At 39.0% G+C, this 22,397-nt stretch overlaps 1 long non-coding RNA gene across 1 annotated transcript; it reads right to left on the reverse strand.

The window, feature by feature from the left end:
• Nucleotides 1–8,506: 8,506 nt before the first annotated feature.
• LOC146859271 (uncharacterized) lies at nucleotides 8,507–9,641 on the reverse strand. The gene is made up of 3 exons (XR_014979753.1): nucleotides 9,581–9,641; nucleotides 9,009–9,078; nucleotides 8,507–8,919 (listed from the first exon to the last, which is right to left on the reverse strand). It is a non-coding gene; the product is annotated as an uncharacterized LOC146859271 (long non-coding RNA).
• Between the last annotated feature and the right edge of the window lie 12,756 nt (nucleotides 9,642–22,397).

The following is a 22,397-nucleotide window of genomic DNA, read 5'->3' on the forward strand; positions in this document are numbered from 1 at the left end:
AGCCAATGGGCTACTTGCCTTTAGAGTGACTACACACTTAGAATGATCCTCTCTTTGTGAAGGGGGCACTCGTCTAACCTGATTGGATTGAATCCTTCCATTCAAGATGGAGGATTTCCTAAGGAGGGAGGCACCGCGGTCCAGGGCACCTTAGGGGTGGTCCTGGCAGAGAGGGGACACACCTATTCTGACTACTAATTTTCCCACCGAACTTGCCACCAAAAGTGGGGCTTGGTCAAGGGGGAGCAGGCATTTCCACTATCTGGAGAGGCCCTGGCTAACACATCAAAAGGCAGGCAGCCTTTGAGGCTCACCACCCTTAATGCTGTTCCTGATTGGGGGTAGGTGTGAAGCACCTCCACCTCGAGCAGCCTTTGTCCAGACCCACAAGAGCACAAGGGCTCCCACCTCAGGGGGTCAGTAACATGTCTGTGTGTGGGTGAGCAGTCTATATATCGACTTTTTAATATCGAGGGACATAAATATCGAGTCAAAAATATCGAATGTCCAAAATATCGAAATAGCTAATATCGATGTGAAAAATATCGTTTTTTTTTTTTTACTTATATGTCGATGTAAGTAATATCGTTCGTAATAATATCGACATGTGAAAATATCGTTATTGTGTAATATGAGAAATATTTATATTGTTTTAGGGGCGGGATGTTGGGTTATAGGGGATAAGGGTGGGAAGTGTTTTAAAATTTTTTATATATTTGTAAATTTTTAAAAATAATTTTCTAGAAATTCTAAATTAAATTTAGAATTTTTTAAAAACATTTAGGAGCGAGATGTTGGTTTATAGGGGATAAGGGTGGGAAGTGTATTTAAAATGTTTATATATTGTTAGAATTATTTTGAAATTTATTTAGAAATTGTAAATTTAATTTAGAATTTTAGAAATCATTTTAGGAGCGGGATGTTGGTTTATAGGGGATAAGGGTGGGAAGTTTTTTAAAAATTTGTATATATTATTTAATTTAAAAAAAAAAAAAAATTTGAAATTGTAAATTAAAATTTGCATTTTAAATAAAATTTTAGGAGCGGGATGTTGGTTTATAGGGGATAAGGGTGGGAAGTGTTTTAAAGATGTTTATATATTATTTAATTTTAAAATAAAAAAAAATTTAGAAATTGTAAATTAAAATTTGCATTTTAAATAAAATTTTAGGAGCGGGATGTTGGTTTATAGGGGATAAGGGTGGGAAGTTTATAAATATTTGTTAATTTTTTATTAAAAATATTTATAAATAGGAAATAAATTTTCGATTTTTACAAATATATTTCGGAGTGGGATGTTGGTTGATAGGGGATAAGGGTGGGAAGTGTTGTAAAAATGTTTATATATCTGTTAATTTTTTAACAAATTAATTTAGAATTTTTTTTTTTTTTTAGAATGTTACAAATAATTTTAGGAGCGGAATGTTGGGTTATAGGGGATAAGGGTGGGAAGTTAATTTAACATGTTTATATATTGTTACTTTAAAAAATATTAATATTTAGAAAATTTAAATTTATTTTTAAATTTAACTAATCCCATAATTAAATATAGATTTCAGTCAGAGTATTAAATTAATTAAGTTCACTGTCCAGCACTTATTTTAATTTAATATAGAATGGAGTGGGAATAGTAAATTAATTTAGTGCAGTGTCCAGCACCTACCCTAATTTAATATAGGTTGGAGTGAGAATAGTAAATTAATTAAGTTCATTGTCCAGCACTTATCTTAATTAAATATAGAGTGGAGTGGGAATAGTAAATTAATTAAGTTCATTGTCCAGCACCTACTGTAATTTAATATAGTTTGGATTGAGAATAGTAAATTAATAAGTTCAGTGTCCAGCACTTATCTTAATTAAATATAGATTGGAGTGGGAATAGTAAATGAATTCAGTTCAGTGTCCAGCACATACTCTAATTAAATATAGGTTGGAGTGAGAATAGTAAATTAATTAAGTTCAGTGTCCAGCACTTATTTTAATTTAATATAGACTGGAGTGGGAATAGTAAATTAATTTAGTTCAGTGTCCAGCACCTACCCTAATTTAATATAGGTTGGAGTGAGAATAGTAAATTAATTAAGTTCAGTGTCCAGCACTTATCTTAATTAAATATAGAGTGGAGTGGGAATAGTAAAATAATTTAGTTCATTGTCCAGCACCTACTGTAATTTAATATAGTTTGGTGTGAGAATAGTAAATTAATTAAGTTCAGTGTCCAGCACTTATCTTAATTAAATATAGATTGGAGTGGGAATAGTAAATTAATTAAGTTCAGTGTCCAGCACTTATTTTAATTTAATATAGACTGGAGTGGGAATAGTAAATTAATTTAGTTCAGTGTCCAGCACCTACCCTAATTTAATATAGGTTGGAGTGAGAATATTAAATTAATTAAGTTCAGTGTCCAGCACTTATCTTAATTAAATATAGAGTGGAGTGGGAATAGTAAATTAATTTAGTTCATTGTCCAGCACCTACTGTAATTTAATATAGTTTGGAGTGAGAATAGTAAATTAATTAAGTTCAGTGTCCAGCACTTATCTTAATTAAATATAGATTGGAGTGGGAATAGTAAATGAATTCAGTTCAGTGTCCAGCACATACTCTAATTAAATATAGGTTGGAGTGAGAATAGTAAATTAATTAAGTTCAGTGTCCAGCACTTATTTTAATTTAATATAGACTGGAGTGGGAATAGTAAATTAATTTAGTTCAGTGTCCAGCACCTACCCTAATTTAATATAGGTTGGAGTGAGAATAGTAAATTAATTAAGTTCAGTGTCCAGCACTTATCTTAATTAAATATAGAGTGGAGTGGGAATTGTAAATTAATTAAGTTCATTGTCCAGCACCTACTGTAATTTAATATAGTTTGGAGTGAGAATAGTAAATTAATTAAGTTCAGTGTCCAGCACTTATCTTAATTAAATATAGATTGGAGTGGGAATAGTAAATGAATTCAGTTCAGTGTCCAGCACATACTCTAATTAAATATAGGTTGGAGTGAGAATAGTAAATTAATTAAGTTCAGTGTCCAGCACTTATTTTAATTTAATATAGACTGGAGTGGGAATAGTAAATTAATTTAGTTCAGTGTCCAGCACCTACCCTAATTTAATATAGGTTGGAGTGAGAATAGTAAATTAATTAAGTTCAGTGTCCAGCACTTATCTTAATTAAATATAGAGTGGAGTGGGAATTGTAAATTAATTAAGTTCATTGTCCAGCACCTACTGTAATTTAATATAGTTTGGAGTGAGAATAGTAAATTAATTAAGTTCAGTGTCCAGCACTTATCTTAATTAAATATAGATTGGAGTGGGAATAGTAAATGAATTCAGTTCAGTGTCCAGCACATACTCTAATTAAATATAGGTTGGAGTGAGAATAGTAAATTAATTAAGTTCAGTGTCCAGCACTTATTTTAATTTAATATAGACTGGAGTGGGAATAGTAAATTAATTTAGTTCAGTGTCCAGCACCTACCCTAATTTAATATAGGTTGGAGTGAGAATAGTAAATTAATTAAGTTCAGTGTCCAGCACTTATCTTAATTAAATATAGAGTGGAGTGGGAATAGTAAATTAATTAAGTTCATTGTCCAGCACCTACTGTAATTTAATATAGTTTGGAGTGAGAATAGTAAATTAATTAAGTTCAGTGTCCAGCACTTATCTTAATTAAATATAGATTGGAGTGGGAATAGTAAATGAATTCAGTTCAGTGTCCAGCACATACTCTAATTAAATATAGGTTGGAGTGAGAATAGTAAATTAATTAAGTTCAGTGTCCAGCACTTATTTTAATTTAATATAGACTGGAGTGGGAATAGTAAATTAATTTAGTTCAGTGTCCAGCACCTACCCTAATTTAATATAGGTTGGAGTGAGAATAGTAAATTAATTAAGTTCAGTGTCCAGCACTTATCTTAATTAAATATAGAGTGGAGTGGGAATAGTAAATTAATTTAGTTCAGTGTCCAGCACCTACCCTAATTAAATATAGGTTGGAGTGAGAATAGTAAATTAATTAAGTTCAGTGTCCAGCACTTATTTTAATTTAATATAGACTGGAGTGGGAATAGTAAATTAATTTAGTTCAGTGTCCAGCACCTACCCTAATTTAATATAGGTTGGAGTGAGAATAGTAAATTAATTAAGTTTTGTGTCCAGCACTTATCTTAATTAAATATAGAGTGGAGTGGGAATAGTAAATTAATTAAGTTCATTGTCCAGCACCTACTGTAATTTAATATAGTTTGGAGTGAGAATAGTAAATTAATTAAGTTCAGTGTCCAGCACTTATCTTAATTAAATATAGATTGGAGTGGGAATAGTAAATGAATTCAGTTCAGTGTCCAGCACATACTCTAATTAAATATAGGTTGGAGTGAGAATAGTAAATTAATTAAGTTCAGTGTCCAGCACTTATTTTAATTTAATATAGACTGGAGTGGGAATAGTAAATTAATTTAGTTCAGTGTCCAGCACCTACCCTAATTTAATATAGGTTGGAGTGAGAATAGTAAATTAATTAAGTTCAGTGTCCAGCACTTATCTTAATTAAATATAGAGTGGAGTGGGAATAGTAAATTAATTTAGTTCAGTGTCCAGCACCTACCCTAATTAAATATAGGTTGGAGTGAGAATAGTAAATTAATTAAGTTCAGTGTCCAGCACTTATTTTAATTTAATATAGACTGGAGTGGGAATAGTAAATTAATTTAGTTCAGTGTCCAGCACCTACCCTAATTTAATATAGGTTGGAGTGAGAATAGTAAATTAATTAAGTTTAGTGTCCAGCACTTATCTTAATTAAATATAGAGTGGAGTGGGAATAGTAAATTAATTAAGTTCATTGTCCAGCACCTACTGTAATTTAATATAGTTTGGAGTGAGAATAGTAAATTAATTAAGTTCAGTGTCCAGCACTTATCTTAATTAAATATAGATTGGAGTGGGAATAGTAAATGAATTCAGTTCAGTGTCCAGCACATACTCTAATTAAATATAGGTTGGAGTGAGAATAGTAAATTAATTAAGTTCAGTGTCCAGCACTTATTTTAATGTAATATAGACTGGAGTGGGAATAGTAAATTAATTTAGTTCAGTGTCCAGCATCTACCCTAATTTAATATAGGTTGGAGTGAGAATAGTAAATTAATTAAGTTCAGTGTCCAGCACTTATCTTAATTAAATATAGAGTGGTGTGGGAATAGTAAATTAATTTAGTTCAGTGTCCAGCACCTACCCTAATTAAATATAGGTTGGAGTGAGAACAGTAAATTAATTAAGTTCAGTATGTAGTGGGAGTAGTATGTTAATTAAGTTTGGTAAATAGCAAATATTAGAATTAATTATAGAGTTGAATAAGAATAGTTAAATTTATTGGATTTAATTGACAAAAAATCTGTAGATTTTAGTTTGGGTTGGATAAAACATAGAAGTTATATCAGAATGCAAATTCCAAATTATTTTTAAATTAAATAGTAGATAGGAAAATAATATTTATTTTATAGTTGTTGGAATGTATATTCATTCGAGAGAAAATTTTGTTTATTATTACGCATATTTTAATAATTACATCATTGCAATAAACATGTCTGATATATACCATACGAACTGTCTAAAGCTATCGACCTATTACCTAGATTGAACTCTGGGTCCTGCCGATTTCGTCATACTACCCCCCGTTTTGACGTGTAAATATTTCTTATTGTTGAAACTCGCCTTGAAAATCCCATGTTTGTGCGAAATGCATTGGCTGCGGATCTGGTCTCACTAAATCTTGGAATAAAGGAATTCAAGCAAATACTCAACTACTGTGTGGATTCGAAACACAAAAGTTTATTTTGACATTAATTTACATTTCTTCCAATATGTTGCCTCTCATACTTGTGGATAATTGTTGTCTTGGTGGTCATTTGAGCAGCTGACCATTTGAGGTGGGCAATATTATCGTTACTGATAAAGTGAAAAGTCCAGGCTGAGCATTCACCTAAAACCGATATTTTCCTCGGTTTCAAACACCTTATTTTTTTAAAGGAAGTGTGTATTAGTTGTGTTTACTAACGTTTATTTAACACTTCCTTTATTGTTCGGGTTTCCAGGAGCGGTTATTTACCTTTTTTATATTTTTCGGGATTTTTATGGTTAATGGATAGTCATTTTTTGGATAACTATGGATTTTGAACTCCCTGGATTTATTTGGAAGGAATGTTATTATCCCATTGGAGATACTACACAGGTAAGTTCATTTAAATATTTTTATTGTTGGTGGCGAAACCTTATATATTTAATATTGTTGTTGTGTACTTGGTTTGTTTAATTATGTTGTCTAAATATATGTCCATATAATTCATGTATATATTTTAGACCACATAATTAAATATGTGATATAATAAAGTGGATTATTTATGTTGTGATAGTTGTTTTAGTAGAATTGTGGGTTAATATTTAGAAAAGGGTTTAGAAGAGAGTTTGAGCTATTATATTTAAGTACTCAAGTCCTCTTGTGGATGGGTATAGCTGTACCTGTTGTTGTAGGTAATTATACATTTGAGTAGTTTGTCTAGACTGTTTTGGTTTTAATTGTAGGACAGATTGTTGCATTCTTAATTCTTGGAAACTTTGTTCCTTTTGTATGGCAATTAGTAGTTTTTGTAGTGTTGGAGTTGTTCTCCCAGTAGAAGTTAGGAATGCATTATGCCAGCCCTCGACGGCGTTGTGTAACGCCCTGAACGTCTCAGGATCGTTTAACAGACACGACAATGAGGACGCAACCACTTGTGAAGGGTTAGTTCTTTTAATGAAGGCAAATAAAATACAAAGAACAAACAAAAGTTATAGTCACTGGAATCCTCCAGGCTAAGTACGTTACCAGCCCACAGCACGGATGGTCCTAACCGTCCTCTGCATATACGCCGATCCCGGCGTATGCCAACAGAGGGCAGAAATGAAATGGCCGACAATGCCAATCGGTAGGCTGTGAGGGGCACGAAGAGTGTTGGGGAGAATCGAGGAGTCAGGGAAACACCCAGCCGGGGTCTCTACCTGAAGGGAGCAGCCGCTCAACCTCTTCCTCAGACTGCACCGGGACGCGGAGTCACCTCCTGGTGATGCGTCACCGATACCCCAATCACAAGCAAGAAGACTGAACCGAGAGCAGCCGCTCGATCGATCCTGTGGACTTCCGAGTCTGTAACGCGGCAAACACCTCCTGGTGTGCGTTACAGCTGGCAGTCCCTGTGTCTCTGGTCGGGCTGGGAGTTACGACTCCAACCAGCAAAAGCGCCACTGCGCTTGGACTCAGCCGAGTCAAAAAGCGAAGCTCAATGGTTGACCGGTAGAGCTTCCGGGTCCTTCACAGGTGACGATGGGGCAAGACACGGCCCAGGGAGTAACGACTCGACCTACCTCCGTTCTTGCCTTACTGGAGCACCACTCCGGAACACTGCTCTTCACGAAGCAGGTACGTCGGTGTAAACACAATATCCGACAGCCTTGTACCTCCCAGTTCCTCCCTTTATAGGGCGTGTTTTCCTTGAGTTATGTAACAGCTCTCCTGTTTACATAAGGGCGTGTTTCCCTTGAGTTATGTAACAGCTCTCCTGTTTACATAAGGGCGTGTTTCCCTTGAGTTATGTAACAGCTCTCCTGTTTACATAAGGGCGTGTTTCCCTTGAGTTATGTAACAGCTCTCCTGTTTACATAAGGGCGTGTTTCCCTTGTATGACAGGAATTCTTGACACGTTGTTAGTTTTGGCTTGTTGGTTGAGTGTACTTACATATACATTCCACCAAGGTATTTGGAACTTGGGCTGACGTCTATGGCCTGATCTGTGCAGTCTCCCCACCCAGGTATCCTCAAAATAATCTAACAGGGGAGATAACTTTACTTCATTTTGTTTGTAGAATGGACTTTCTAATAAAAGATTGTAATGTTCTGCAACATCTGTGGTTGGTACATAAGCTAGGGCTGTTAGAAGTTTTATTTGATGTGCAAAACTTATGTTAGTGGCGTATTCTACACTTAGTGAAGATTTTTGTAAATGTCTCCATATACGTTGGTTAAGATGGAAGTAACATCCTTGGATAGCTGTATGGGGGTACAGTTTTAGAATGGAATTTATCATGGCTTGCTCAAAGTCTATGATAATTGTTTGAGGGTAAAAATCATTAGATTCTTGTTTTACTTTTCCTAGCATTTCATTATATGTTGTGTTTTGTTTGTTAGGTAATAGTGCATAAATTAAAGGTATGGAAGTGTTGTGATATTGACCGTGTATTGTGTAAAGCTGATAGAATGGTTTTGGGCATATTGTAAAGGTGCCATCCATCATCCATGTTTGGCATTGTTGCAGTTTAGTTATATTGTTTGCAGTAGCAAACATTATGATTCTTTTTTCTGGGCTTTTGTTATCAAAAAAAATAAAAGGTTCATTATTGTGGGTGATACTTAATTCTGGTGGAAAGATGATCTCTTGAAAAGTTTTAGGGGATGGTATAGTTGTCGTGGTTGCTTTTTTGGTCCTAGCAATAGTTCTTTTTATAGAAGCAATTGATGGTAATTGGCCTCTTGCTTCTTTGGGCACTCTAGGTAATAGTTCTTTTAGGATTACACTTGTAGCAGTTTGTGAACCTGTGCTTAATTCTTTGATATTTTCAAGAGTTGATCTGACTTCTATTTCAGAGAGATTGGGTGGATGGTTATGCTCTCTTGTATATAGTACAGTTGTTTCTCTTGTTGTTGCTCGGCCGTAGCATTTGTTAGAATAATATTTAGTACACTTCCAGTTCACTTTTCGGTCCGTCTGCTTTTCTTGGGTGTATGTGTAACCCATGTAACACAATAGGAATTTTCCTTTCTGCGAAGTTATAAATTGGGCTTCTTCTGTCATCGTGATGTGTTACAATTCTGGAAAAAATGTATATGAAAATATATGCTATAGTACTTTATATCTTTATATGAAATTAGCAAAAAAGCATTTTTTTATATATACTTACCAAGTCTTTTTTGTTGTATTTGAATGAAGATGTTGTTTGTCGCAAAAATGTTGTTTAGTTGATTTAGTCTCTGAAAGTTAAAGAACATTTATTGTTGTGGTTGGTTTAGTTTTTTAAGTGGGGTGGTATTGCTGTTTGGTATAGACTATATTTTTATTGAAGAAACTTATTTTATTGTTTTACAAATTAACAATTCAAAAAACATTCCCCCACCTTCATCTGTCCCGGAAGTACCACACATTTATCATCAAGACCAATTATTCAGGAGAATGAACAACCTTTCCACCCAGTTCTCTACCCCCCCTCCCCCACCACATGTCAATGTACCCCCGTCTCCTACCCCTCTTACTATGTGCCCCTCCTGCCTAATAAATAAGATGCAGTAGCCTAACCTCTCACTAAGCAAACAGAGCCTACCCTCATGCCCAGTGGTATAGACTATAGGTGTTAATTTATACAGGTTTTTTACAATTTAAAAAAGAGAACATGGATTTGTTTAGGGGTTTAGGATGTTTTGGGGTTTGAGTAGGATTTAATTAATATTTTATAAAGTATTTTGATAGTATACTTACTTTTTAGTGAGTCTTTTCTGGCAATCTTCAATATTTTCTTTAGCTGTTTGGAGTAATATCTGTAGTGGAAACATAAAGAGATGGAATATATAAGTTAGTTATTTATTTGAGTAAAGATAAATTAGTGTTTTAGTTTAATTTGGCAGTTTAGTTAGAAAAGAATATTTACTTACGTTTTTAGAATAGTAATAGGATGTAGGTTTCTTCTGTTTAGTAGAGCTTCTTCTTCGTTCAATGCTTTGGTTTAAGGCACCGTGGAACACTTGTTTTAATTGGTTTATATAGTGGTTTCAAATTGTTTCTTGAATGTTATTGGTTGTTTTCTGTATGTGGCCTTTCTATTGGATGGTTTGAATTTTTTTTAGTTAATTGGTTTCCTTTTATGGAAAATGCTAAGTAAGAGTATATTTAGTTTTAAAGGAGGAGAGTTTTAAATTATTATATATAAAAAGATTGTTTATAATGTGTACTAATTTTATTTAAATGTGTTCGAAATGCCAATGTGATAATTATTTTAGTTTTTTTTTATTATGTTGTTAAATATAGAGATCGCTATAAATGTTATGTTTATGTTTAAGTAGAATCTCATTTGAAAATGTATGTTTTGGTAAAATATTGTCTTTATGTTGTTGAAAGTATTGGTTTTATTAGTATTAGAATTGTCGATATATTTAAAAAAACGATATTATTGATGTCTATATTTTGGTTATCGATATTTGTGACATGTGTCATATTTATTAACTTATGTCGATATTTAGTATTTCTATATTAATGTGTGCGATATTTGTGTGATCGATATAATTGTATTACGATATTGTAGTGTCGATATTAGTGTAGTTTTTTAAATAAGTATACAATGTCGATATTTTTGATGTCGATATATTTGTTGCGATATTTGTGTAGTTCGATAATGTGTCTGTCGATAATATGTCAGAGATCCCTGTGTGTGGCAAGCTGGTGCAGACCAGTCAGCTGGACACAAGGGAGTTCTTCATTTTTCAGGGGGCATCTCTAAGATGCCTTCTGAGTGCATTTTGTAATAAATTCAACATCAGCATCAATGTGGGTTTATTGTGCTGAGGAGTTTGATATGAAACCCCTTGGCATTCAAGTAAAGCCATCATGGAGCTGTGGAGTTTGTAATGCCAACCTCCCAGCCCATGTACTCAATATGGCTCTACTGCATTTACAATGTCTGGGAATGGCACAGACACTGTAGGGGCACATTGCTCATGCAGCTGGGGCCTCCCCCGTGGGATGGTGCACCCTGCCTTTAGGGCTGCGAGCCCTGATAGAGGGATGCCTTACCTATGCCACAGGCAGTGGTTGGTGGGCATGGCACACAGATGTGTGCCATGTCAACTCTGTAGTTTTGTCTACACCAAAACACACAGTCTGCAACGGCAGTGTGTATGTGTTTGGTGATGGGCCTATGAGGGTGGCACAATACATGCTGCAGCCCGTAGAGACCCTCTCTGGTCTGAAGGCCCCTGGTACCACTGGTACCTTTTACAAAAAGCTTACAGGTGAGCCAGAGGTTGACATTTGTGGAAACAAAGGTACAGTTTTGGGAAAGAACACAGACACTGGGAACCTGATTGAAAGGGACCCAGTGCAGACTCAGTCAAAGTGCATCAGATTTCAGGCAAAAAGTGGGGGGTAACCATGAAAAAAGGGGCAATTTCCTACTGTGATGCTTTGATATAGGTCAATAGAGCATCAGTAGCTCATATGTTATGTATATAAAATAGCATGATTTAGAAAGGTACAGTATACAAATGTGGCAAAAGTAGGTAAATGTGTAGAAGAAATTCACTTTTTTTCACACTTTAGATCTCAACTCATGAGGCCTGTTTTTCTCATAATAATGCTGTGAAATTGTTGTATATAAGTCGGAGGCACAAGCATCTCAACAAAGAGGATAATCAGAGTTCAGAGGGAACATCGAAGCTACAATCTGCTTGTAGGTCATGCACTGGCTCGAACTAGTACTATATCTGTCACTTTCTCAAGCAAAGCAATACAAAGAAACTGACACTCATTCACTGCTGACTGAGCATAGTTGAAAAGCTGTGAGTGAAATGTATGTGTGTAAAGAACCCAGCTAGGAAACTCATTACTATGGCACTTTTGGTGCTAATATAAATATTAACTAGATGACTAGGAAGAGAGGGATTCAGATAGAGCTTGATTCCATCAATGATTTGACTTAATGATCAAAATGTTATATTTTGCTATTTTTTCTCATACCTACATATATCACATTTTTGCTTTTCACCATTATTTTTATTTTGGCAATAATGCTCATTCATATAATCTGCACTAAAATGGGGCTTTAATATTTAATAAAGATTTGTAAAATACATAGGATTACTTGTGGGTGCCCATCTTTTGGTGAAATGGGATCCAGAGCTGACTAGTAAATACAATCCTGCAGTCTCTGAGAGGAATCACCATTATTTAATAAGCATTATCGCCTAGTAAGTGAGGTGTGAGGGTAATAGCTTGACTGTATTTCCTAATCACGTTGATAACTTGCTTCATATCTGTGCTTGCAAATGAGAGTATAACTGGGCATATTTACAAGGGGACTTGTATAAATGTATCACTGCATCTAACTCAGTGGGCTGGAGTGAGTACTCTTAGGAGCCACATACAAGTACCAATTATTACTAATGAGGAAACATCTGTTGTAATATTGGTCTCTTGCCTCATTTCAGATGGGAACTCCCCATCTGCTGAAAGGTTTGTCAAGAGCTTGACTAGTAAGAGGTTAGACCCTTTTGATAGAATTTAGACTTGTATTCTGAATCTGTGCGAAAATGGCATCTATACAGATAAGGGCAAACTTTAGAGCCCTGATGGCGTGATACCTCACAGATGAGGGTACCCTGAAGCAGAGGAGAAGTAATTCTAGTAGTTATAGTGAGTCCAGCTTGTTCTCTTTAAATATTTTATTCATAGGTAGAGATTGATCCAGGGGATCAAGTCTCTATACATTTTACAACCTATAAGCCTGCTTTGATTCTTGCAAATTTGTACCCTATAATAGACTGAAAACTCCCATAGACTTCTAAGAACATACATTATTGGGCTTTGAGGGAGTTACCCCATGTAGTGGAGCCCATCCTTCTAGGACTTACCTGACCAGCATTGGCTGGTTATTCTCTATATCCAGTTACTAAAATCTTGAATCAAGACTAACTGAGATACCTAGGACCTGATTTAGATCTCGGCGGACGGGTCACTCTGTCACAACGGTAATGGATATCCCCCTCCTCCGAAACATTAACTCCATTATATCCTATGGGATTTATATTTTGGCGGACGGGATATCCGTTACCGTTGTGACGGAGTAACCCTTCTGCTGAGATCTAAATCAGGCCCTTGATGAGTTACTAACTGTAGATACATGATTTTGACAGTATGCTAACGTTGGAACACCCCCCCCCCATCTGTGAAGGCACCTTCTCAAATTCAGATAACCAGTCACAGACTCTAAATACAGCTATGGGCAAAGTGCCCACAAAGCGAGACAAATGTTTGCTTTACTCAAATTTAGACGCTGTCTATACTCACACAACACCCAAGATAGTCATATCATTTTGATGATGTATGTTCCACTTGACATGGTACCACATTATACTACATGAAGAACTCTATTTACAAATATAAATATTACTATACATGCCTCATCTTCTGTTGCGGGATTACCGGATGGTCAGAAGCAAATACCAAATTAACTTGGTGCAGCTCCAGCAGTATGAAGGTAGCTTTTACTCTGTCTCTTCAATAGTTCTTACTAATATTTAAGGGGAGGCAGCTTTTTTGGCAATATACCAAAGTCCAATACAAGATTGTGAACTACCCAAAGTTATTTCTGATGCAGACACATCTACAAGTAAAGATGCCTTGCGAATCCATCCTTCTAGGCACCTGCTCAAATCTAAAACTGAGTCAGTGGTATAGTAAAAGAGAAAACTTTGGAAGCGAAGAAAAACCAGAAACCAAGGACTGGTCCTCCTCCACAGCAGAAGTTCGGAAGGGGTGGTTACAATTAGAGGGACAATGGAAATATTAGAACTCCGAATCAATGTCAGTGTACTTATAGTTGTTCTTCCTGCTTCTCGCTGGATTTTGAGGAAAGTAGGCACTTGGAGAGAGAAGAAAGTAGTAGATAAACTGAGTATCGTAGGAAAGGCGAGTAGGCAAGACAAAAGCGTGAGAAAAAACACCCATGCGATGTTAAGACTAGTATGAAGAAGGAAGAGAAAGGTTCGAACAAGAGCTCATTAAAAAAACAGAAAAGTGCCTGGTTTGACAAAGAAAATAACACATGCCTCAGAGATTGAGAGAACGTCTCCAGAATGGGACATTGGCATTAGCGTTTCTGGACAGCGCCACATACCTAACTGTAGCTCTCAGAACTTTCAAAGAGCATCTGGCCACAGCTGCATTTGTAGTATGCATTCAGATAGAGCAACCAGATGGACATTTAAACTCCCCTGATAAAGCTTACAGTGTGGAACACAGATAATATGTAACGCATAATAAAAGACATGCTCTAGTCACACCTATGATTTCATCCTTGCAGAGGACGAGTGGCCCCCACTCTTTGCTAGGTACTTTCTTTGTAGAAAGGAGGCGACACTCGGGCTGTATGGCAGGTGTATTTCTTTTATTTTGTCAATTCAATAAAAATTTGTTAATCAAAAAAAGAAAGGAGGCGACACTTGAAGTTGTATAGAAATCTAGAGGGTGTGATAAAAACCCTATGTAGCATTTGACTCCCCTAAGGAGTAAGCAAAATTTCCATTAACACCAGTGGCAAAGCACGATAAAGGGACCCCCTTGATTCAATCACAGAATCAGGGTGTGATAGTGCCGTGTCACTTGATCACGAACACTCCTCTTAGTCACGCAAAACCAGACATTTCCTATAGAATCATAACAGATTATAAAAATTTGAACTCACAGACACATGCAGTGCAAAATGAACCCAGGATGACAAATGTAAAAAGGAAAAAATATAAAAAACACTTTTGACATTTAAAGTGGATTGTTTAGCTAAAATATAGTGCCTGAATGACAATATTTAATCCCTTTCACCATTGGTAGCACTCAGCATGCCTATATGAGGCTCCTTCAGAGTATAAGAATGGTCACGGGCTCCTTGCAGTGTAAATAATAGAAATCTTACAAGATATGTTTTCATACATCGATGACATTCACTTCATAGATAATGACTTAATTGAACACCTATTTAGGGTGGACAAAATAGTGACTATCCCAGCTCTCCACAGATTTAAATTACATTTCTACAAATCAAAAATTGCATAACTTAATGTAATAGTTTAGGGATATAAATATTCCAGTAAAGACAACTGACTAGGCCAGATAAGAAAAGGCTCGTCTACCAAATCTAGACATACAAATACACTGAGGACAGAGAAGAAGTAGACTCCTTGATCTAAGATTTCTTCTAGGAAGATATGGAATCTGTTTTTCATGTAGATATTTGGATCCATTACCTGACAAAGCTTTATGCGTCAGGCAGAGGAGTTTGAAAATTACTCTTTTCCTTATGGGGAGCCAATGAAGGGCTTTGAGCAGAGGAACAGAAGATGTCCACAGTGGCCGTTTGTTAACCAAACGAGCTGCAGTATTTTGTGCCACCTGCATTTTGGATAGAAGAGATTAATTGGATGCTACAAGTGCATTTCCAGAGTAAAGGCGACTGATTATCAGAGCTTGGATGAGGGTTTTCCGTGAGTTCAGCGGGAGCCACTAAAAGATCCCCTTGAGAAGGCACATTTACATGAAACACAATCCACAAATGGATGTCACCTGGTCCTTCAAGATAGCTTATTATCTAGCACAATACCCACATTTCTCACTGAATTTCTGGGTGAAGGAGCAGGGCCAAGCTCAGCAGGCCACCATTCATCTGTCCAGTGGAACTGTGCTTTGCTGAAGAATAGGATCTTCGTTGTGTTCCCGTTTAGCTGAAGACAGTTCAGGGACATCCAAGTGGCAATTTTCCTCATGCAGGTGATAAAACGATGCTTAGCATTCTCAATATCCTGCCCAAAAGAAATGACTAATTGGGTATCATTTGCATAAGAGAGTATTTCAAAACTGCAGGACTTGCCTAGCTGAGCAAGGGGAGTGACATAGATGTTAAAAATCGTAGGGCTCAATGCAGAGCCCTGACGGACCCCCTTGCCCAGAGACAGTGTCTTAGTCTGAAAAGGATCAAGAGTAATCCTTTGAGTCCTGCCTTCAAAAAATCTATGATTCTAAGAAAATCTGTCTCATAGAGGTGTTGAATCAAGATGGAATGCGAAACAGTATCAATTGCCACTGACAGGTCAAGAAGTACCAGCAGAGCTGGCGTTCCTTCGTCCAAGGAAAGGCTAAGTGAGTCTACTACCATTAGGGAGAGTAGTCTCAGTACTGTGGGAGAGTCAAAAACCCGATTGAGAAGCGTCCTGCAGGTGGTGACTCTACAGGTTGGATCAAAGCTGGTTTTTAACATGAGACTCAAGAACCTTAACCTATCGAAGGAAGGAGAGCTATAGGACTATAGTTTGCCGGTTTCTTAGGATCAACATGACTTTTTTTTTAAGATAGATGTAGCATAGGTGGCTTTCCATTCCCAAGGAACGGCCGCTAAGGGCAAGGATAGATTGCATAAAGATTTAACTGATGGAGCAAGAAAGGTGGAAAGCCGAGCTATAAAATTTGGGGGACACAGGTCAGAGGGAGAGCCAGATTTAGACTAATGCATCTGCACAGAGTATAATAGACCTTGACACAAAGTTCTAATGATATCAAATTTCAAAATGATTCTACACTGAAAATCAGGAATTTTTAAAGCAACAAAAACCAATACCACAAGCTCCACATATATTACCCATACATGATTAAAAGATCACCTTCTATGCCAGGGGTCTCCAGCCTTTCCTATGCTGAGAGCTACTTCTGATTGAAAACATTATGAGGTCTGGCCTCATATAGGGATTCGATAAATGTACACAGATGCCAAATAACTTAAACATTGTCCATGGAGTACCCCATTCCTGCTATAAGGAGCATAGAGTATTAATGGCACAGGAGCTGTATAGCAAAAGGTTTACATTTGGGGTCCCTGAGGTTTCGTTTTGTCCTTTTGCTCTTGAGACAGTGAAAGCGAGAAAGAGAACAAAAAATAAAGATAGAGAATGTGGGATTAAAAGAAAAGAAGACAGAAGAGAAAGAGAGACAAAAAGAAAATAGGACAGAGAGAAAGAAGGAAAATCAAGGAAGGAAGAAGTAGTGGAAGACAAGGAAAGAAAGACCAAAATAAAAAGGGGGAAAGAATGATGAAAGAAAATAAACTGAGAAAGGAGCAAAATAAATGTGATGAAGGGATAAAGAAATTAAGAAAAAAATGAAAGAAAGAAATAGTGAAAGGAATGAATGAAAGGAGAGAAAGAAATAGAGTTGTAGAGGAAGAAGTAGAAAAGGGAAATAGGAAGAGTACATCAGAGAAAGAGAAAAGAGAGAAGGCAAGAGAAAGAAAAAGACAACACGAAAAAAAAGGAAAGTAAGAAAAGAAAACATGAGAAAAAGAAAGAGAAAGAGAGTGAAAGAAAAAATAAACACAAGGGAGACATGGAGAAAAGGACAGTAGTGGTGGAAAAAAGTAGAACCGGAAAGAAAAAGTACAATACGTAAATACAACAAGAAGAAGAGAAACACAGAAAGAACAACAGAAAAAGAAAGAAGAAGAAAAGAAAGGAAGATATGACTGAAGAAAGGAGGGAAAGAAGGAAAGAAAAAGAATGAAAGAGAAAGGATAAAATAAAGGAAGCAGAGAAGGGTCTCAATCAAGAAAGAGGGGAGGAATGAACAATAAATGGCGCAAGGAGAAAGACAAAAAGGGGAGGAAAAGGAAAGAAATAAACAACAAAGGAAATAAGTATTTGGCGAAAGAAGGAGAGAAAGAAAGGTGAAAAAGAACAAATTAGACATAAAAAAGAAAGAAGCAAAGAAAAATATAGAAAATGCGAACACAGCGAAAAATAGCAAGACTAAATAAAGTCAAGAAGAAAAAGAGAGAAATAAACTGAAAAAGAATGCACAACAACGAAAGAGGGAAAGAAATGAGTAGTGTACAAAGATATGAGGAAAGAGAGAAAGAAGGAGAAAGAAAAAGGGATAGCAAGAAATGGGATAAAAGAAATTGAGAAAGGAAAGAAAGACATGAAAGCAAAGAAAAACAAAGAAGAGGAAAGAGAGGATTGAAGGTGGAGAAGAAGTAAGAAAATAATTTTTCAAAAGATGGTAGGCTGCATCATCCTGTACTGTCAGTGTTCAAGTGCACATTGTTTTAAATAATTGCCTAATCAGTTGGTCACCTACGTATGTTCAGGACTGCTGACAGGCAGATATCGTGTGCAAGCTATTCAGTGCAAGCCAGCGAGCTACTAGTAGCTTGTGATCAACCAATTGGAGACCCTGGCATATACCTAATGGAGAACGTTATATTAGATTTGATTAGGCCAACTCCTGGAGTGTTTGCTTTTGCTCATGCTGGCATTAGTGTTACAGTATCCATGCCACAGTAGTGATAATGGTGGCCTTATTTACCAAAGAATGTGTACAAAAATCTAACTAATCTAAACAAATTAAACATTCTACTGTTGTAGAACCACAGTAGCGTCTACTCCTCTTACAATACCCATTAAACCCTTTGATGTCATTTACCTCAACCATGTTGGCCCATTGACAAAAATCAGTCGTACAAGTTGTGAGAAAGTGCATGGTATGCCCCCACTTTTTGCTGAATTGCTGATGTACTTTGACTGAGTGTGACCTAAGCTCCTGCCAATCAGGTGCCCACGGACTGTGTTCCTTCCCTAACACTGCATTGAAGCCTAAACCCAATTGGCATCTCTGGCCACATGTCAGCCCCTGGTAAATGGTACCCTAGGTACCCAGGGCCCTGTGACCAGAGAAGACCCCTAAGGGCTGCAGCACTTATTGTGCCACCCTTAGGGGCCCTGTACCCTGACACACACACTGCCTTTGCAGGCTGAGTGTCTTGGTGCAGAACAAAACAGAGAGACGACATGGCACACATCACTGTGTGCCATGCCCACAAACACACTGCCCTGACACCCCTCTAGCTGGGTGCACTATGCCAGTGGTGAGGGTACAGATGCATGAGCCCTGATGCCAGTGTGGGATTTAATGTAAGATGCACGACAGAGGGCATCTTAGAGATGCCCTGTGAACCTAACCAACAACCAGCGTCCTGCCTGAGAGGCTGCCTAGGCTGCCACCCAGCAGACATGTTGCTGGACCCCTGGGTAGAAAGCCATCCGCTCTCGTGGGTCTGCAACAATGCACATCCTGGGCGAGGTGCTAGGTCTCCTCCCCCAGGATGGGCAAGGGAAGCTTCAAAGGCATGCCACCTTTGTGAGTTTCTCCAGGCCACTTGCTGTACTCAGCAACTGGCCCCCACCGGTTCTGACCCCCACTCTGCCAGGAAGATCGGCGGGAAAACCTAAGTGAGGAAAGGGGGTGTGCCAGCCTCTGCCAACCCCACCGCTAAGGTGGGGGAGGCGAGGTGAAGCACAACTCCGGGCTCTCGCCATCTTGAGGATGGGGAGCCCTACCCATTCAGGACTAGGCTCCTGCCCCCCACACTGGAGAGTGGCAGGCTAGGGGGTGTACCCACCCCAGGGAAGGGACCCATTGGTCCCTGACCTCTACCTACCTGTAACGCCCCTAAATTTAGTATTTAGGGGCACCCTGAAACTTCCTTCCTCAGATCCCGAATCCAAAACAAGAAAGAAGAACAAGAAGAAAGAAGACCTGCCGTGCAGCTGCTATCAAGAGGACGACACCAACTGACTTGGTCCCAGCCCTACAGGCCTGTCGACCCTCGAACCTACTCGAATCCTGTTGTCTCCAATGGTCAGCAACCTTGAAAACACCAGAGGACCTGACTGCCTTGCTCATCTAAAAGACTGGGACTCCCACAAGCAGTGGTTCTGCTCAAAGCAAGCAACAACCCCTGGTGCCAGCCAGGAACCGCGAATCCTGCACACTCTGCATCCGCCGAGCCCGGCCTGTGTCTGAGTGGACAAAGACCACGAGGACGTCCCCCTGGTGACTGTGACCCAGAAGCCAGCCCCCAAGGACCCTCCTCGACTCTCCTGACGACGCATGCAGCCTCACAACCAGGGACTCCTCCAACCGCGACCAGCAGAGGGTAAGATTTCCCGAAGCCAAAAGGCACAGCTGCACTCGGCGCCCTGCTGCTCCCTGTGCCCAACTCCTGGGTGCCTACCTAACCTACAGCTTCCCAACTTACCTCTCGACGTGGTGGTCGCACCTGAAGAATCTCCCCCTGCAGTCTTTGTTCATCTTGCAGCTTCTCCATTGAAATACATTGAGCGCCCGACGGCTCAAAAGCACCCTGCACCCAGCCGCCCGAGTGCCCCTGGAAGTGCAACACATATCCTATCTTACTTCCCCACTTGCTCTGTGTAAGTGACCAGGAGCCCAGTTCCCACAGCCGCGTGGCCTGCCTGCTAGCAGCCACCAACCAAAGGCCCCCTGCCGCCATAGGCTAACATTGGGTCTAACTCTCTCTGCACCCGGCTGCCCCTGTGCCGCTGAGGGTGTAACAACTGTACCTACCTGACCCTGGGAGACCCCTGAGTCTATGCCCAGAACCTTAACTCTGCCAGTCGAGTACTTACCTGAAAGCCGATTATTATTATTATTATTATTAAAAACATTTATAAAGTGCATGGCTACCCGGGAGCGTCCCAGCGCTAAGAACCAACACGGGAGGGGGCGAAAAGCTAAGGAAACAGAAAAGTCTTGAGTTGTCTACAGAAGGCCAGATGATTGGGAATAGTGCAAAGGTGAGGTGGTAAGGAGTTCCAAAGTTTGGCGGCATTATAGGAGAACAGCCGTCCTCCGCTTCTGGCCTTCTTTATTCTGGGGACTTCAGCCAGTCGCAATTCATCTGACCGAAGTTTCCTGTTTGCTTTATAGGGGCAGATGATGGCTGAATTATTGGGTGGACCTCTCCCTTGCATTGCTTTATGAACAATGCAGAGGGCCTTGAATTTAATGCGTTCCTGCACTGGGAGCCAGTGGAGGGAGCGTATTGCCAGTTTTGCTGATTGTCTATTAGATAATCCTGTCAGAAGTCTGGCTGCGCTATTCTGGACTGACTGAAGTTTAGAAATGACTGAGCCCAGGTTTAATGCATTCCCGTAGTCCAGCCTAGAGGGTATAAGGGATTGTATCAGTACCTTTTTTGCGGGCCATTCTAAGCAGGCCGAAGCAGGTCTCTGCTGTCTTCCTGGCCTGTGTCCTGAAGTTCAGGTCCTGGTCCAGCCAGATGCCCAGGCTCTTGATCTCAGTCTTAGGGGCTGGGGGTGGACCAATGACGGTTGGCCACATGACGCTGGGGTTGAAGTTAAGGGGGTTGCCCAGTAACATAATCTCAGTTTTTCCACCATTAAGCTTAAGCTGGGACGAGTCCATCCAGTTCAGGATGTCTTCTAGGCAGGTGTGGAGACTGTTGCTTTTATTGTCCTCTTGGTTAAGTGCGACCACTAATTGCGTATCATCGGCACTATGCGGGTTCATAAGGGGGCTACAATGGCTGCCAGAGGGGCCATATACACATTGAAAAGGGTTGGACTAAGCGAGGAGCCCTGAGGGACCCTGCTTGTCAAGGGGGTGGGTTCAGATGAAAGGTTTTCCTCAAAAACCTGAAAGGTTCTTCCCTCCAGGAAGGAACGCAGCCATTGGAGTACAGTGCCTGTGACTTCTATCTTCCTCAGACGGTGTATTAGGGTCTTATGGTTCACCGTGTCGAATGCTGCGCTTAGGTCAAGGAGAATGATGGCTGTGGAATCTCCTGAGTCAACGATTTTTCTGCTTTCCTCTACCACTGGTAACAGGGCCGTTTCGGTGCTCTGACGAGGTTGAAACTCTGTTTGGGAGGAATAGAGCAGATTGTGGGCTTCGAGAAATCCCGAGAGGATCTGGTTAACATACTTCTCTGTCACTTTACCTATTCCTGGCAGAAGAGAAATAGGCGATAATTGCCCAGATCTGCTGGGTCTAGGTTAGGTTTCTTGAGTAAAGCTTTGACCATGGCCCTTTTCCAGTTGGTGGGGACCGTTCCTGAAACTAATGATGCATTGATCAGGTCAGTTATGTTGGGAGCTATTGTGGCTACTGCTTGTTTCAAGATGTTAAGTGGCGCTGGATCCCTAGGTGATCCGCTCTTGATGGTGGACAACAAAGTAATCAGAGTTTCCTGGGGCAGTGGGGGGAAGGTCTCTAGTATGTGTTCGGGGGTTCGTGGATCAGGGTTGGTCTGCATTTCCATTTCTTCCTCCCTCAATGGCAGGGATTCTAGGATTAGTTGTACCATGGTGTTAAAAAAGTTTGCCAGTTTGTTGCACCATTGGCCGGAGGGGTCCGGTGTAATACGTGGAGCGGGTGTTTTCAGTAATTCTTTTATAATAGTAAAGGTTTCTCTGGACAAGTGTGAGGCTGATAAAATCTTGCCCTCGTAATAGGAGGCCTGGGCCTTTTTTGTTTCTGCCTTATCAGCGCGGATCGCTGCTCTGTATTCTAGTTTTTTGGAGGGGAGGAAGTTTTTCCTCCACTGCCTTTCTTTAATCTTGCATTGCTGTTTTAATGCGCGCAGATTGTGGGAGAACCAGGGTGAGTTATGAGACCCACGGGTCTTTTTATCCTGGTTTTTGGGAGGACCGAGTCGAGTGATTCC

This window comes from Triturus cristatus, chromosome 3_2 (assembly GCF_964204655.1).
Source record: "Triturus cristatus chromosome 3_2, aTriCri1.1, whole genome shotgun sequence".
NCBI classification, from domain to species: Eukaryota; Metazoa; Chordata; class Amphibia; order Caudata; family Salamandridae; genus Triturus; species Triturus cristatus.